Here is a 19,314-nt window from a genome sequence, read left to right on the forward strand (position 1 = left end):
TCTTAACTTTCCAGTTTGTATAGTTAAGAATGACCACTCAGTCCTACTGATTTTATAGGTTTCTGCATTAGTCACAGGGAAGAAATTAACTTGACATTCTCTTAGCTCCAAAGTCAAATTTCTAAAGGTGACCCCTTGACTTGTTGGAATGGACATGCATTTCAGGCCTAATAAACTAAACCCAGAGGTTTGTGTAGTGAAAGCTACGGTTTCTCCAGTAGCCACATACAGATGTGAGAGCTGGACCATAAAGAAGGCTGAGAGCTGAAGAATTGATGCTTTTGAACTGTAGTGTTGGAGAAGACTCTTGAGAGTCCCTTGGACTGCAAGGAGATCAAACCAGTCAATCCTAAAGGAAATCAACCCTGACTATTCATTGAAAGGACTGATGCTGAAGCTGAAGCTCCAATACTTTTGCCACCTGATGCGAAGAGCTGACTCACTGGAAAAGACCCTGATGCTGGGAAAGATTGAAGGCAGGAGAATAAGGGGATGACAGAGGACGAAGATGGTTGGATGGCGTTACCAATTCACTAGATATGAGTTTGAGCAAACTCCGGGAGATGGGGAAGGACAGGGAAGCCTGGTGTGCTGCAGTTCAAGGAGTTGCAAAGAGCTGAATGTGAGAGAGTGACTGAACAAGAGTGGGCAGGGCTAACCATAGTTGCCAGGAATCCAGTGGGGTAACCATGTGGATAGAGAAAAGGGGTCAGGTGGTGGACATTGGCCAGACAATCTGGTATATGATATGTCAAAGAAACCTTTAAATGTGCCACTTTTTGGTGGTATTCAATAGGAAAAGGGAAAAATGAAGCAGACAAAAAAACCAAAAAAACAAAACAGTCTTTGTTTTATCTTGGTTGTTCAAAGAATATCTCTGTGAATTCTTATCTTTCTTCTTAAAAACAAAACAAAATAGTGTTCTTGGATTAAACATTTCATGAAGGAGACTGCAAATTGCCATGGAGATGATAGAGGAAATTATACAATTGTTCTTTTTCTTCTTCACAGCCCGTGCATAGTGAATGGACTGAGGTATTAGCCTCAGCTCTTTTTTTCACAGTGAACTAAAATGTTTTAACAAAATGTGCCATTTTATAAACAATAATAGACTTTTCTACATGCTAGTGTTAAAATCTTTTCATTGTAATAAAATAAACTTTTCTAAAACTCAGGCTACATTTGCTTGTCAAGTAAAACGCCCTACACTGTCTAAGCTTTGAATCTGGATAATTTTATTCAACTCTGGGTTTTTAAGGTTCTTCTAATCTGGTTTCAGCTTCTGTTAATAACTAACTAGATTACAAGTATCTGTTACTTGCAATTATTTGGTTGCAAGTAACAGAAAGCCCAATTTGCATTAGCTTAAACAATAAAGGGAATTTACCAGCTTATTTAACTGAAAAGTTAAGTAGTGGTGCAAACTCCAGGTATGGATTGATCGAGTAGTTCACTCATATCACTAGGGGCCTAGTTTCTTTTTGTTTCTCCATATTGTCCTTCCCATCTTCACTTTCTTCCCCCCCTCCTTTTTCTTTCATATTTCCTTGGCCATGACACACGGCATGTGGGGTCTTAGTTCCCAGACCAGGGATTGAACCCATGACTCTTTGCATTGAAGCACAGAGTCTTAACCACTGGCCCGCCAGGGAAGTCTTTTAATTTAAATATGTCCACAAAAGGCTGGAAGCAGGGATACCGCCCACACTTTTCTGTTTTAGCAGAGAGGAGAAAGAATTATTTTAGTAGATTCTCCAGAAAAGAGAGGACACTTCTTTCTCAGAATTCCTCCAAAAAACCAGTCACTCCAGCTGGGAGAAGGAAGCACAGGTTGAACAGCCTGTCTTTAGATTCTTAGGAGAGTTCAATTCTAGCCAAACCTCATGACTGAGAAGTTTGTGGGTTTGTTTTTGTTTTTAAAGAGAGAAGGCTAGAAGGTATGTGGATAAGGCAACCAAAATATGTTCTCTCCAAACTGCCTCTATTTCAAGGCATATTCATTTCATAGTCTTCCCTAGACTGCAGTGCAAAACACCTTTTGGCAAGTTTTGGTGAGTGTGGTCAGATGTCTGGCTTTAGTTAGAAAGCAGTCATCCACCAACCTATTTTAAACTGCCTTAGAGATAATGGGCTTCCCAGGTGGTGCTCGTGGTAAGGAATCCGCCTGCTAATCCAGGAGATGCAGGAGACGTGGGTTCAATCCCTGGGTCGGCCAGATCCCCTGGAGGAGGAAATTCCAACCCACTCCAGTATTCTTGCCTGGAGAATCTCATGAACAGAGGAGCCTGGTGGTCTACAGCTCATGGGGTCGCAAACAGTTCTACACGAATGAGCACACGCACAAAGAACCCAATTAAGAGGGTGGGCTCTAGCTTTTCCTATTGAAGACATCCATCGGAAAGGTAAGGTTAATATTAATTCATTAAAGAACTATCTTTATGTTTAATGAAATACTACGCAGACCTGTTTTTATAGTTTGAATGGAATCATGCTGAGACTCTTGATTTTGGATTTAAAACAGTTCCATCCAGACTTCCAAGCTACGTCTTCAGAATAGAGCTACTAATTATTTAGGCATTGGTGAACATTAGCCTCATTTGATTGTCCATCAATAGATAAATTTATGGTGATGCCTGAATTACTTGAAATTATATATATTAGGAATGTCTGTAAAAAAATGTTGAAGGGTGGGCAAAACATGTAATAGAGGCAAAAAAAATCCATTTGGATGAAATTCAGAGCCTGATCATTTAAACGATGTGCTTTATGGCCTTCACTGGTTCTCTTTGAACAAATAAAGCAAATTTGAACATCTGAAAGTGTGTAATTATCAGAGGAAAACACAGATATGTCAAGGTAATTATTCCCTTTATACTAATTATCCCTGGTGACCTGAATACATGTAGGGATCTAACTTATTTTCCTCTTCTTCATTTGTCTTATACAAGCTTTTGAGATATTCTTGGTGTTAAATGCTTCCCCAATGCCCAGATAAGTCTATTATTATTTCTGGTGAGCCTGAATATTGATATAAAGAAAAGTATGAACTCTTATTAATTTAGCAGATTAACAAGAAGCATCATTTCACTTTGCTCCAAAATATCCCCAAAAGTTTTATCTCATTTTTCTCACATGAGAGGGCAAAAAAAAAAAGTAAAAAAGAGAGTTAGGAAAATAGTTCAGTCATTTTTTATATTAATCTACTTTTCAACATTTTTCTGTCATAGCTGCCTTTGGCTGCCGTCCTTAAAACTCTCTATGATTTCTTATTCATTCAGATGAATGCATAGCTTTTCTTGAAAACTGTTCATATGTTTTTTTTCTTTTTGTATTTTCTGTTTTTAAAAAATATGATTAAGTATACCTGTGTAATAAAAAAATGAATGTTTTTTAAAAAATTATTGTAGTTTTAAGGATGAAAAGACACAGCTGTTACATTATTGTGTCCTATTTTGTGTTAAATTTTATTCTGGATGTGTTGTTGAATCACACAGATAGAATTCAGACTGCAAATCCAGTGAAGGCTGGCTTGTAGTTACAGACTCTCAGGGGAACTTTTTTCCCTGTTCACCCAGAGCTGTTTTCTTCTGATCCCTTTCAGTACACAGGTTTATTTCTCCTTGCTCCTTGCACCGAAAGTACAGCCTGTTTGGGTCTCTACTTTATACACCTTCACCTGGTACACCAAATTAGCAGCCTTTACACCCCCAGCCCCATCCCCTCAGGAACTCACTCTAAACTGCTTTCATTGCCAAAAAATCAGTGTCTATAGTCTCAGAACAATGTCTCCCAGGCACCCTGCTTTTCTGTTCTTGGCCTCTGGAGAATCTGACTTTCCATTCCAGTCCAGCAAAGCACTTAAACAGATGGTTTTTATATTTTTAATCCAGCTTTTTACTCATTTCATTCAGCAGTGTTGTTTATTTAGCGTCTGCCCTGCTGAAATCAAAGTCCTGAATTGCTTTCTAAAATGGTCTCTCAAAGACTTGTTTATAAATAATATAACTCTTGGATTTGTGAAGTTATACACTTAGGAATACTTTCTAAATCTGTCTTAAATTTCTATTTTAATTTGTTTAAAAAAATATTATCAGGTGACCTCCATAATCAACCCAAACCAACATTGTTGAAGTTAGTTCTGTTTTAATAATTTGTTCTTCAAATTAAAATATTTGAACACATGTCCTATATTGAGAGACTTCATAAGGACTTAAATACATGTCAACTCTCTTCATTTTGGTGGTTAAACATTTGAGAAAATTAAAAGTTACCTTATATTCACGCATATGTGATGCTCTTACACAAACACCCATTAGAAACGCTCTACACTCTATAGTGTAAGTTTGCATAGGTCTCAGTATCTACTTAAGAGCCTTGAGTTTCTTAAGGCTAAGAGCTGTCTTACTTATTTCTGTGTCTTTTACACCCAGCATCATAGCTGGCCTTTGCATCCAGCATGCTTATGAAATGATCGAATGAAATAATTGGTTGTCTTTGAAGTTTTTTTTCTTCCCACTGTGTTTCTATATTCTTGCCTATTTCCATGTTATTCTTCATCAGTTTGGCCGTAGTTGAAACCAGAATTTCCATCTGCTTGGGGAATTATGTGCTTCCTCTATGCATAAACTTGAGAGAAAACCAAGGGAGGTAGTAAAAGATGCATCTATCTTGGCTGACTCTAACTTTTCTCTTTGTCAACAGAGGTAGAATAATTTACTGTTATCACATTCTGTGGAGCCCCTGCTTCCTTTCCATTCTTCATTGGGGTCCATGTTTCAGGGATAAACAACATTTACAAGATCACTTACTGAGGGCAGTAAGTCCCACACTCACCTTAGAGTCTAGTTGAGGCCAATTAAATTGATTTGCAAGGCTGGTTGTATTATTCTCATATCTGGCATAGCTCAGAGGGTAGCCCATAGTAGTCAGTCACGGTTTAGAATAAATAAATGAATCCACATGCACTCTGAGAAAGAGAGAGAGCAAAGATGAATTAGGTTCAAAATTCCTGGCAATGCCACTGAAAAAATTTAATCTCAGTACATACAGTTGTAGAAAATCATATTGAGTACAAGCAAGCAGTTTTATTCTTGCCTTCATTAGGGCCAATAACAATGATAATAACAATAAGAATAATAATAATGTTTTTGAATGTTTATGATCCATGTGCTAGGAAATGGCCCAAGCATCTGGAATATGTCACCAGTTGGGTTCTCCAGAAGCAGATGCTAAGATAGAGCTTTGCATACAGATGTTTGCTAGGGATCAAAACTGTGAAAAAAGGAGGAGGAAGCAGGACAGGTAAGAGGAAGAAGATTCCCACACAGTTTTCATCCAGCCTGGTGGGGAATTCTAAGGTGAGTATTGAGTATCATGCATTAGGCTCAAACAGCCCAGCCTTTATACCTAGGGTTGAATATTTACTAGATTCTTAAAACCTCATGTTGGAGCTGCTGCTGCTGCTGCTAAGTCGCGTCAGTCGTGTCCGACTCTGTGCGACCCCATAGACGGCAGCCCACCAGGCTCCCCTGTCCCTGGCATTCTCCAGGCAAGAACACTGGAGTGGGTTGCCATTTCCTTCTCCAGTGCATGAAAGTGAAAAATGAAAGTGAAGTCGCTCAGTTGTGTCTGACTCCTAGCGACCCCATGGACTGCAGCCTTCCAGGCTCCTCCGTCCATGGGATTTTCCAGGCAAGAGTACTGGAGTGGGGTGCCATTGCCTTCTCCCATGTTGGAGCAGACCATACATCTTCTTACTTAAGTCAAATGCTAAGGCTTAGACTTTTCAGTGAGAACACTTACCCTACCTTGTATCATTTTTGAACATGGAGACACAGATGATGATTCAAGTTGGCATTTGAGGGGAAGAAAAAAATGCTAAAAATAAAAAAGTCAAAAGAAACATTTCAATTGTTTACAATTTCAATCAGAATGACACAATTTCTAATTACTTCTGCTTATTCTTCCTTATTCCCCAGATAAGCATTGAGTACCAGTTCTATCCATTTCTTACTCTGAGTGTTGAGAATGTCATGGAGAACAAAAGGAACAGAGCCCTGTCCTCAGGGATCTTATTTTCTGGTTTGGAGGGTAGATGTTGAATAGTTATAAGATGGATAAATTTGACTAAAATCTGAAGTCCTCACTGTGGCCTATGAGGCCTCATGTGGTCTGGTCCTTGTCTATCTTTTTACCTTATCTTCAGCCTTCCTCCTTGCTCTTACCAAGGGCTTCCTTGGTGGCTCTGACGGTAAAGAATCCGCCTGCAATGCAGGAGACCTGGGTTCAATCCCTGGGTCGGGAAGATTCGCTGGAGAAGGGAATGGCAACCCATTCCAGTATTCTTGCCTGGAGAATCCCATGAACAGAGGAGCCTGGTGGGCTACAGTCCATGGTGTCACAAAGATTTGCACTTGACTGAGCGACTCACATCCTCCTACTAGCACAGCCATGGTCATTCTTACTTAGTCTGTGTATCTGCTACTTCCTCTGCTCTTATTCCACATCATCACTGAATGGATCTTTCTTATTATTTGGGCCTCAGCTCAATCATCAACGCCTGGAGAAGACTTCCTTGACCACACTGTCGCTTTGTCTTGTTTTAGGTATTTATTGCTGTTTTTTTTCCATATGGCTGCACTGGGTCTTAGTTGTGGCATGCAAGATCTTTCAGTGTGGTGCGGAGGCTTCTCCCTGGTTATGGCACACAGGCTCTAGAGCATGCACGTCCAGTGGTTGCAGTGCAGGGGCTCTCTAGTTGTGAAGCTTGGGCTTAGGGGCCGCGTGGCACGTGGGATCATAGTTCCCAGACCAGGGATTGAACCCACGTCCCATGCATTGGAAGGTGGATTCTAAACCACTGGACCATCAGGGTAGTCCCTGGGTATTTATTGTTATACAAAGCTAGTTTCTCTGTTTATAAAACTTCTTGAGAACAGAGGCTCTGCCCACTTGATTCATGCTTGTATCCCCAATACCTAAAAAAATGGCTGGCACATGTAGGCACGCAATACATTCTTAATGAATGAAGGAAAGAATGAATGACTGCCAAAGTGTCAACTACCTAATTAGAGATCAGGTACATGTGTACCTACATGTGCCAGCCATTTTTTTAGGTATTGGGGATACAAGCATGAATCAAGTGGGCAGAGCCTCTGTTCTCAAGAAGTTTTATAAACAGAGAAACTAGCTTTGTATAACAATAAATACCCAGGGACTACCCTGATGGTCCAGTGGTTTAGAATCCACCTTCCAATGCATGGGACGTGGGTTCAATCCCTGGTCTGGGAACTATGATCCCATGTGCCACGCGGCCCCTAAGCCCAAGCTTCACAACTAGAGAGCCCCTGCACCGCAACCACTGGACGTGCATGCTCTAGAGCCTGTGTGCCATAACCAGGGAGAAGCCTCCGCACCACACTGAAAGATCTTGCATGCCACAACTAAGACCCAGTGCAGCCATTAGGGAAAAAAACAGCAATAAATACCTAAAACAAGACAAAGCGACAGTGTGGTCAAGGAAGTCTTCTCCAGGCGTTGATGATTGAGCTGAGGCCCAAATAATAAGAAAGATCCATTCAGTGATGATGTGGAATAAGAGCAGAGGAAGTAGCAGATACACAGACTAAGTAAGAATGACCATGGCTGTGCTAGTAGGAGGATGTGAGTCGCTCAGTCAAGTGCAAATCTTTGTGACACCATGGACTGTAGCCCACCAGGCTCCTCTGTTCATGGGATTCTCCAGGCAAGAATACTGGAATGGGTTGCCATTCCCTTCTCCAGCAAGTCTTCCCGACCCTGGGATTGAACCCAGGTCTCCTGCATTGCAGGTGGATTCTTTACCATCAGAGCCACCAAGGAAGCCCTTGGTAAGAGCAAGGAGGAAGGCTGAAGATAAGGTAAAAAGATAGACAAGGACCAGACCACATGAGGAGCCTGGAAGGCTGCAGTCCATGGGGTCGCTAAGAGTTGGACACAACTGAGCGACTTCACTTTCACTTTTCACTTTCATGCATTGGAGAAGGAAATGGCAACCCACTCCAGTGTTCTTGCCTAGAGAATCCCAGGGACGGGGGAGCCTGGTGGGCTACCGTCTATGGGGTCACACAGAGTCGGACACGGCTGAAGTGACTTAGCATAGCATAGCATACATACAGGACATGTGTACATATGATCTTTTTCTTCAGGTCAACTATAAATTCCTCAAAGGCAGAGAATCTTACATTCTCTTAATCTTTTTAGCACAGTGTTTTAAATCAGAAGGTACTTAGTAAAACTATTCAACTTCAGATTCTGGACAGAATCTGAACTTTTGAACCCTTCCATGGTTGTGCTTATCATTTTGTTGTTGTTGAGTTGCTAAGTTATGTCCGAGTCTGCAACCCCAGGATTGCAGTACGTGAGGCTTCCCTGTCCTTCACTATCTCCCGGACTTTGCCCAAAGTCATGTCCGTTGAGTTGGTGATGCCATCATACTTTATGCCAAATTTTCAGTTGTATATCTGTGTCCTTTGCCAATGAACCTTTTGAATTTTACTCCACTGTGTATCACACAGTACAGTGAATGAATAAATGAATGCCTTCCAAGACTTCCTTTTCCTAGCTTCTTTGCTGAGGAAGTCAGCCATCATTATACCATGTAAAAATAGTGTACAGCAACTAGGAGATGCTTAGTAAACAGTTACTGAGAGAATAAATTCTACAGCCTGGTGTAGCCTAGAGAATAAGTACAATGCATCCACAACGAATGGCTCATGATGCTATATTTCAGTGACAGGTGAGGAAGTCTGGGCTCGAGTTTGGCTCTACGGCAGAGCTGTCAAGTGACTCCAAGCATTCTTATGCCTCTCTGCTTCTCAGTTTTCCCATCTGTGAAATTATGTGGCTGAGAGCTGATATGTCTAGATCATGTGGATTCCAATCTTGGTTCCACCATTACTGGCACCTGTAAGCCTTGGGCAAGTGTAACTAGTCTGATTTCCAGGGTTCTCATTTCTAAAGGGAGAAATAATAGTCCTCACCTTCTAAGGGTGTTGCCAAGAATATACTGCAAAATGTAAGGGGATGCCAAACACTCAGCAGTCAAGATAAATAATGGTTTAATAGCATATTTTAAAAACCAAAAGTAATGCAAAAATTTATCATGAACATTTTCAATAAGGATATTATCAGTAATAGTGCTGTTTTGGAGTCTGAGGCAAAAAGAAAAAGCATTAAATCAGACCCTGCTTGTAAGGTATTTAGCACAAAGCCTGCTACTATAGTCAGTACACAATAGATGTAAACCAGTATTACTAAATAATCTCCAAGGTTTCTTCTAGTTATAAAATTACTTAGCTACCAATTCTCCTCACAGTTTGGAGTCTTTTTTAAAAATGGCAACTACACTGAATTAATTTTATGCAAAAATAATGTAGGGTTGGCATAATGCCTATCATACTTCTATAAAAGTGTAGAATTAGTATTGGAGAAAAATAAAATAAACCACACCTCTAAACTTCTATGTGCACTTAGGATACAGTTAAACATGTTGAACTACGAAAATAAATTCAGAACAAAGGTAAGTCTGTACGCCGAATCACAGTCCAACTAAGCACAAACAGCCCCAACTGCTCATGATCACAGAAGTATCCATCCACCTACTCAAGAAATTCATATTTTTTATAATTTTATCAATTTTATTAATTTATTTTGGCTGTACTGGGTCTTCACTGCTGCATGGGCTTTTCTCTACTTGTGGAGAGCAGGGACTGGGGCTTCTCGTTGCAGTGACTTCCTTTGTTGCACAGCATGGGCTTAGGCACACAGGCTTCTTTAGTCACAGCTCCTGGGCTCTAGAGCACAAGGTTGTGGTGCATGGGCTTAGTTGCCCTGCAGCACGTGGGGTCTTCCCGGACCAGGGTTTGAATCTGAGTCTCTTGCATTGGCAGGCGGGTTCTTTACCACTGAGCCACCAGGGAAGCCCAGAAATTCATATTGAAGGCCTATTTGTTACACTACACTGATCTAGAAGCAGGACACACAAAGCTAAAAAGAGGTGTGGATCCTGCTGTTGTTATGCTCTGATGGGGAGAGAAGACTTGCCTGAGAAGACAGGGAGTTTGTATCACACGTCAAGGCTATATCTTGGGAAGAATGCAACTTACAGTGCAAAGATTTACAATGGGAAATTATTTCCATAAGAAGTACTGTAAAAAATCTAGACGCATGCTCAGAGCCTTACCACTCAACACTTTTTTACCCATGAACACTGACCTAAAACACATTTTAAAAACACTTAAAAGGCATTATGTAGGTACTGAAGGAATAATAAAAGGCCATGTGCAATCATTTGCACCTTAAAATGTTGAGCTTTGACTTGGTGGAGGAATTTTAGGGGTACAGTAAGATGTTGTACAAAAGACCATGGACATAAAGAGTATATCCTTCATTGTGAGGAGTGATGAGGGGAGAGGAGGATGAGAGTAGGGCTGTCCAGAGCCACTTCCTCCACCTCTACTTCTACATCAACCTCACATCTGTACTGGGGAGGGGAGATGCACACGGGTGAGAAGGAGCAGTTTGGTGAAAGGCCAAGAGAAGGTCTTTTCTCCTTTATATCCTTCTTACAGAAAATGAAGAAGGAATAAAGCATCTAGGGCCCTGTATCCCCAGTTTTAGAGCTGTGTGTTAGAAATCTTCCAGAGTTTGTGATGAGATGGGGTGGTGGGGGTGGGAAGAAACATATGGAATAAAGTCTGAGAAATCTGGAGAGCTGACGCTCACTCTTAGCTGTTTCCATTATATACAGTCAATTTATCAGGAGAACTGTTTTCCTGGTGTATCAAATTCTCCTTTTTATTTCACAGTCACAAAAGCTAATATGACCAGAGACAAACAGAGAGGTGCCTACTGAGCCTATTGTTCATCTCCTCCCGGTTTCAGAAGCTGAGTTTAAACACTCTAATTTCTGTGCTTGAGAATCTGACATGAGTGACCTCTTGTGTTTTGGTGCCTGTAATTGATTTTACATTATGCCAGCTGAAATAGTATGATCTAAGCATGTGGTTGATTAGTTTAAGCTGCACGCCAGGGGCAGTCAGTCTCTGATTGGGAATGTGTTCCAGAGATGGCCAGTTTGCATTTCTTCATAAGACCGCACTCCAGATGAATTTAACCAGAAGTGCTTTAACTATATCTATCCTTGACCAATACCAAAGGTCTCATTAATTAGTATAACAACGTTAGAAGTGGGTCTTCACTAGTAAAATGACTGGTGCTCAAGATCTGTAGATTGGCTAAAATGTTTTAGAGACATTTCTCAATCTTAAATGAAGAAGACATAAAACTCTAGTGAGTCTTTTATCCTCCAACTTTCAAAATGGTGCCTGTGATTTGACTCTAATATGGTCCTATCTCCATCCACTAAGTGAGATGATTCTGCTTGCCTAATGATTCTAAGAAGCTTAGAAAGATTCTAAGAATCTTTCCTCAAGAACATTGTGTTGATCTCAAGAGAATTTGTCATGCAAAGAATGATTGGAAGAAGTGGATAATCTGCATGGTTCTCTAGCAAAGGAAATGATTCTGTAATTTAAAACCTTTTCACAATAAAAATCAAGGTACAAAAAAAAAAAAAAAAAGAATGATTGGAACACATTAAAGAACAGAGAGCAGGGATGTTATCAAGCATAGAGATTATCTGACTGTTTTGTCCCTCTTTGCTGATACATACTTATCTAATAAATGTCTGTGGGATTGAACATGGTACTGGATATACTTTTATTGCAGCAAGGTCTGGGGGAGGCAGTTTATACTTACCTACCTCTAACTATTAAAAGACATACTGAAGCAACCTAAATGTCCACCGACAGATAAACAGATAAAGAAGATGTGGTACATATACAATGGAATATTACTCTGCCATAAAAAGGAAGGAAATTGGGTCACTTGTAGTGATGTGGATGGACCTAGAGTCTGTCATACAGAGAGAAGTCAGAAAAAAAAAAACAGATATTGTATATTAATGCATATGTAAGGAATCTAGAAAGATGGTACAGATGAGCCTGTTTGCGGGGCAGGAATAGAGATATAGAGGTAGAGAATGGACACAGTGCGGGAAGGAGAGAGTAAATTGGGAGAGTAGGATTGTCATATATACACTACCATGTGTAAGACAGGTATCTAGTGGGAACCTGCTCTATAGCAAAGGGAGCTCAGCTCAAAGCTCTGCAAAGACCTAGAGGAGTGTGATAGCAGGCTAGGGAGGTACAAGAAAGAGGAAATACGTATATACACATAGCTGATTCACTTTGCTGTACAGCAGAAATGAACACACTATTGTAAAGCAATTATACTCCAATTAAAAAATTACTTACTGAACAACTATTATGTCCCTTACTGGAACTTATATTCTATTAAATAAACCTAGTAGTCAGTGTTCTTGCCTGGAGAATCCCAGGGACAGGGGAGCCTGGTGGGCTGCCATCTCTGGGGTCACACAGAGTCGGACACGACTGAAGTGACTTAGCAGCAGTAGTAAACAAATTGGCCTGAGTAAGTTCACACTGTTACTATATACTCCCAAGCCAGAGATAGACACATCCCAGTGGAGACTTTTTGTTTGGACCCCAATGGTTATAAAATACACCCTCTGTTTCTTCTCTTCCTGGATTTTATCAGTAGAACAAGAATGTCCTGAGAGTTTGAGAGCGCATTCATATTTTAAAGCTTTTAGGCTTTTCCCAAATACCTCTCTGGAAGACCTTGCCTTTACACTTGTGTTCTGATTACTTGCCTTCCCTCTCTCCCAGTGAGAGCTGCTACTCAGTGATGCAACTTTGTAATGCAGTGATAGCAAAATACATTACATGTAAGTGAATAATGTGCTTCAAAAGGGACACAGGAAGGGTCAGTTCACAGAGCTGCTGCTGCTGCCGCCAAGTCGCTTCAGTCGTGTCCAATTCTGCGCGACCCCATAGACGGCAGCCCACCAGGCTCCCCCGTCCCTGGGATTCTCCAGGCAAGAACACTGGAGTGGGTTGCCATTTCCTTCTCCAATGCATGAAAGTGAAAAGTGAAAGTGAAGTCGCTGAGTCTTGTCCGACTCTTAGCGACCTCATGGACTGTGGCCCACCAGGCTCCTCCGTCCATGGGATTTTCCAGGCAAGAGTGCTGGAGTGGGGTTCACAGAGCAGACTTTTCTAATTGCAGTTCAACAAAGTGAATGACCTGAAAGAGATATAGAAAAATCATGGGTATTTAGAAGAGGGAGTCCTTGCCTTGAGCTGGGGATGATAGAGGAGAGGCTTAAAGAAGTAGGTGGCATTTGAGCTGGTTCTTAAATAGTGGCCAGGGTCTGGATACACACTTAACATTTGTTGTGCCTTATGAAGAATAGTTGACTCATTGGAAAAGACTCTGATGATGGGAGGGATTGAGAGCAGGAGGAGAAGGGAACGACAGAGGATGAGATGGCTGGATGGCATCACCGACTTGATGGACAGGAGTTTGGGTGAACTCCGGGAGTTGGTGATGGACAGGGAGACCTGGTGTGCTGCGATTCATGGGTTACAAAGAGTCAGACACGACTGAGCGACTGAACTGAACTGAACTGATGAAGAATAAAGGTAAGAGGTATGGAGTTAGAGTGAATTTTTCAAAAGGACCATTCAAGACAGTCACATATAAAATAGAGTGACTCCTCAGTTCTCTATGGGGGAAAAATATGTGAAAATCAAGGTAGTGGGGAGAGAGATGGATGGGATATGCACTTGTTAAGGCTAGCAAATGGAAGATGAGGCTGACATAAAGGAAATTAGGCAATCTGGAGGGAAAAGTTAGGGTATTTTTAGGGTATTTTTGAAAAAATGGGATTTTCTAACAAATAAGGAGGGGGTGAAATTAATAAAGCTTTGGTACGTGCCTAAGGCATTAAACACCCCCCCCTTTTTTGTTCATATCTAATAAGACTAATCAAAAAGAAAAACTGGTAAAATTAAGAAAAATTGCACAAAGGGGTACACAGGAATGAGACTATTTTACTTACTTTATGTGCAAGTGTAAATTGGAGAAAAAAAAAACTTTTCCAGAGAGAAATTTGGCAATGTGTCAGAAGGCAATGGCACCCCACTCCAGTCCTCTTGCCTGGAAAGTCCCATGGACGGAGGGTCCTGGTGGGCTGCAGTCCATGGGGTCACTAGGAGTCGGACACAACTGAGCGACTTCACTTTATTTTTTCACTTTCATGCATTGGAGAAGGAAATGGCAACCCACTCCAGTGTTCTTGCCTGGAGAATCCCAGGCACGGGGGAGCCTGGTGGGCTGCCGTCTGTGGGGTCGCACAGAGTCAGACACGACTGAAACGATTTAGCAGCAGCAGCAGCAATCAAATTATGACACAGTAACCAACAGTCGAAATGATGGCGGTTTGAAACAACACGTTTACCTCTCACGGATTCTGTGTGTTCTTGGTGAGTCAGCCGAGGCTCTGTTCCATACGGCCCTCACTACAGGACTCAGGCTGGTGAAGCAGCCACTATCTGGAACATTGCTGGTCACTGTGGCAGAAGATAAAGCATGCCTGCAAGGCTTCAAACTGGCAATAGCATGGTGATGACACGTGTCCCTCGTACTCACCGTTTACTGATCAAGTCCCCTAGCCTTTCTACTGGCTAAGGGACCAGGAGGTGCAGCCCCCGTGAGGCCTTGGAAGGCAGAAAGCTGGAAATATTCTGGGAGCAAAACAGATGACTGCCTTGGGTCATAACTATTAAAATTAAAAATGGACACAACAATTCCATTTTTGAGACTCCACTGAGAAAACACTCCCATAGAAACTCAAACCTTTGTGTTCAAGAATGTTCCTTTCAGCACTGAGAACCTAATTTGAAAGCCTAAATAACTGTCAATAATGGAATGATTAAGCAAGTAATGGAATATCAATGCATTGGTATTCTATAATGTATTAAAAAGATTAAGATGGGTGTCCCAGGGCACTTCCCTAGTGGTCCCAGTGGTTAAGAATCTAACTTGCAATACAGGGGATGCTGGGTGATCCCTGGTCGGGAAACTAAGATCCCACGTGCTGCAGAGCAACTAAGCCCAAGCACCGAAAATACTGAGGCTGCAGGCCACAACTAGAGAGTTCAGGCATTGCAAAGAATGATCCCTCGAGCCCCAACTAAGACCTGATGCAGCCAAAATAAAGATAGATGCCCCAGATAAATTAACTGACAATTTTTTAAACATACACACAGAATGATACCATCTGCATTAAAAATCAGATGCAATGTTGAAAAATTATGACCATATTTGCAGAGGAATGATAATGTAAGGCTGTAACTATCAAGAATATTAACATAGCTACTGTTTCTTGAGCATTCCCTACAGTCAGGTACTGTACTATGGGTTAAACTTCACAAGTATGATTCACATCTGTGGTAATAGGAATTATCACTCCTATTTTACAAATGAAGACCTTGAGATTCAGAGAAGTTAAGTGACTTGTCTGAGTTCACCAAGATAAGGAGTTATGCAGCTAAAGCCCCAATTTGTCTGAGAATAATGGCTGCCTCTGGGGTTGGGAGTTATTGGTGGGACAGAGAAGGGGAAAATTTTACATTTTATTTTATGAAGGTGAGTGCTTCCTTGGTGGCTCTGATGGTAAGGAATCTGCCTGCAATGCAGGAGCTGCTGCTAAGTCACTTCAGTCGTGTCTGACTCTGTGCAACCCCACAGACAGCAGCCCACCAGGCTCCCCCGTGCCTGGGATTCTCCAGGCAAGAACACTGGAGTGGGTTGCCATTTCCTTCTCCAATGCATGAAAGTGAAAAGTGAAAGTAAAGTTGCTCAGTCATGTCTGACTCTTAGCGACCCCATGGACTGAAGCCTACCAGGCTCCTCCTTCCATGGGATTTTCCAGGCAAGAGTATTGGAGTGGACCCAGGTTCAATTCCTGTGTCTGGAAGATCCCCTGAAGGGAATAGCAACCCACTCTGGTATTCTTGCCTAGGGAATTCCATGGACCTGGTGGACTACAGGCCATGGGATCACAAAGAATTGGACACGACTGAGCAACTAACACTTTTATGAAGTTTAATGAGCTTGCATTTGTTTTTCTTATATCAAGCTGATATTCCTTTTGCAAAAATTATTTTAAAATATACCTTTATGGGGAAAAAAAAAAACCCACGAAGTGATTTAAACAAAGGGAAAAAAATTGAAAACTGTGTAGACACGATGGAGATTGCAATGTATATATAAGTAGAAGTTGAGGATCATTGGGGGGAAAAATCTACAAATGTACCAAACACCTATCCAAGTATTTGAGTCACAGTGCAAGTGGGAGGGTTATCTCATGTCAAACTGATCGAATGTTTAAAACGAAGGCAGGGTGAGGAGCCTGGTGAGAGCTGCTGAGGGTAGGGGTCTCTCAGTGAGGCGGGGAAGACTGGAGAGTGGACATGAAGTTTCTGACAGCCTCCTGGAGAAAACTGTGAAGGCCATCTTGACAATTCTGCAAACACTGAGGACAATGGATTTCTGAAAACAAGCAGCAGGTTTCACAGGAAATAACTCATGTTGGGCAGTTTGACAGCCCTTTAAAAATGGAATTATTAGGTTAGTGAATAAAAGAGCCATTATGATCCTTAGCATTTGGAGCTCAGCAGGACTGTCTTAAGAACCCCTCCCATATAATTTTTTCAAATGGGCTCCTGCTGGGGACACAGGCGTGGATTCAGAGACAGAAGATAGTTATTTACACACTCAAGGATGCAAAAGGTACGTGTATAAGGATGCTCATCACAGCACTGCATGTAATAGGGAAAAATGGAAATGATCTAGATGTCATCAGCTGGGGATCTGGTCAAAGTATTTTGAAGTACCCATGGAATGGGCGGCTATTGTTTAAATCAGCAGATGACAATCTATGGCCCATAGACCAAATCTGTCTCAGGAATTAAGAAAGATTTTTTTGTAGTTTTAAATGGTTAAAAATTTCAAAGAAGTAATATATCTCAGGACACGTGAAAATCATATGAAATTCAAATCACTATGTTCATTCATAAAGATTTTTTGGAACATAGCCAAGCCAATCCATCAATGTATTGTTGCTGACTGGCTTCAACCCTTCCATGACAGAGTTGAGTAGAGTATTAATAGTTCAGCACGAACTGGGTAGCCTGAAACGCTTAAAATATTTACTATCAAGACCCTGCTGGTCTAGAATAGATCACTAAACAAGATTCTTTCGAACAGCAGATTCATTTTAACCCCCTGTTCTTCCTAAACTGCCTGCTTTCCTTTCAATTGTGGGTTTTTTCCCAGTATTCTTTGACCTGGTTTATTTATTTATTTAAACTCAGTTATTTTTATTTATTTTCAGTTGGAGGATAATTGCTTTACAGTATTGTGTTGGCTTCTGCCATATGTCAACACGAATCAGCCATAGGTATACAAAGGTCCCCTCCCTCTTGAACCTCTCTCTCACCCCCATGATCTGGTTTATTTCTTGCTTTGTTTTGTGTTTTCATTTGTTTCTTCTATCTCTGTCTTAATAGCTGCTGCAGACCATTCATATTCCAAAAGCAGAAAAAAAAAATTGTTTGTATTAGCCCAGTAATACCTCATTGTTACTTAAAAAAAAATCAAGTGGTCTCAAGTATATAAGATATTTATGTCAGTTTCAGCCAATGGAATGGAAACTCCCCTACAACAATGAGCATATTCTGCCTGGCACATAACAAGGCCTCAGTAAAGACTTTTGAATGAATTACTGTGTGAATGAATGAATAATAGTTTCATATGTATATACATGGGATCACATGCAGCATATTGTCTTCAGCGTGCTTTCTTTCTATGCGATGGTGTGTGGGAGATTACACTGGACGTGCAATGAGAGGGCGTATTTTCCTTTCTTCTTGTCAGCAGAGTCTACACTCCTCTTCATGGGAGCCAAAGCCCTTGTAGTAACTTGCCTCTGCATGGCTCAGAGGAAGCCTCAGGCAGACAGAGTGGATCACAGTCATGAAGCATTTAGCTAATGTGCTTTGGGGGTGACACGCAGGCAGGGACCCAGGAGAACTGTCACGGGGCATTTCCTGGGCCCCCTTACTTAGGAGAGTAAGTGAATTTTTGTGCCGCGAGCAGAAATCTTGTTGCTCTCCTTCCTGCCCATCTTCCCTTTCTTGTTTTTATTTTCTGACTTGCTACTCTGCCTTTCCTTTCAATCCCTTACTTTTTCCTAAGATGCTGTGCATGTAGGCGAGTTGTGTATATGTGTGTGCTCGGTCACTCAGTCATGTCCAGTTCTTTGGGACTCCATGGACTGTAGCCCACCAGGCTCCTCTGTCCATAGATTTTTCCAGGCAAGAATACTGGAGTGGGTTGCTATTTCCTAATCCAGGGGCTCTTCCTGACCCAGGGAAGAACCCATGTCTCCTACATTGACAGGCAGATTCTTTACCACTGCACCACCTGGGAAGCCCCTTGTACGTGAATTAGTAACACTGCATTTCAATCAAGTGGTACTGTGCATTGTGTCTTTCTAGACTTAGATTGGGGCTTCTCTCATAGCTCAGTTGGTAAAGAATCCACCTGCAATGCAGGAGACTCCGGTTTGATTCCTGGATTGGGAAGATCGGCTGGAGGAGGGATCGGCTACCCACTCCAGTATTCTTGGACTTCCCTTGTGGCTCAGTTGGTAAAGAAGCCACCTGCAATGTGGGAGACCTGGGTTCGATCCCTGGGTTGGGAAGATCCCCTGGAGAAGGGAAAGGCTACTCACTCCAGTATTCTGGCCTGGAGAATTCCATGGACTGTATAGTCCATGGGGTCGTAAAGAGTCGGACACGACAAAGCTACTCTCACTTTCACTTTAGACTTAGATTTATGGGTTATACTGGACGAGTTTGATTTGTTGTCCCTATATTTCATAGATAAGTAAACTGAGACACAGAGAAGCTGAATAACTTGCCCAAGTGGGAAGCCTGGCTGCCAAAGTAGTGCTCTAATCACTTTGCTAGGCTGCCTCTCCAGCATCCACATCTTCTGCTTCACACTCCAGAGCTGTTCCCTGCTAAACTGATAGACCTTTATTGACTTCTGTATCTCCAGTGCTGGGTATAGAACCTGTGCCCAGAAACAGACACTTTGTAGGCCAGGTAAAAAGATAGTATAGAAACAAAATTTATGATGCTTACCCAATATTCCATGTGCAGCTGTTTCATAAGCTCTTTCATACAATGCTCAGGTCAGATGAGGTGTACTTAGTCTGAACTTTTTTTGGTGGCAACTTAACAATATGGTGGAGAAGGCAATGGCAACCCACTCCAG

At 41.6% G+C, this 19,314-nt stretch overlaps 1 long non-coding RNA gene across 2 annotated transcripts in view; it reads left to right on the forward strand.

Moving 5' to 3' along the window:
* Positions 1 to 2,198: 2,198 nt before the first annotated feature.
* LOC129635118 (uncharacterized) overlaps positions 2,199 to 19,314 on the forward strand; it is a 32,839-nt gene continuing 15,723 nt past the window's right edge. For both annotated transcript variants that reach the window (XR_008706112.1, XR_008706111.1), the window contains exon 1: positions 2,199 to 2,402. This is a non-coding gene — a long non-coding RNA (uncharacterized LOC129635118). The remainder of the gene's footprint in view (positions 2,403 to 19,314) is intronic.

The sequence above is a fragment of the Bubalus kerabau genome, chromosome 20 (assembly GCF_029407905.1).
Source record: "Bubalus kerabau isolate K-KA32 ecotype Philippines breed swamp buffalo chromosome 20, PCC_UOA_SB_1v2, whole genome shotgun sequence".
NCBI classification, from domain to species: Eukaryota; Metazoa; Chordata; class Mammalia; order Artiodactyla; family Bovidae; genus Bubalus; species Bubalus kerabau.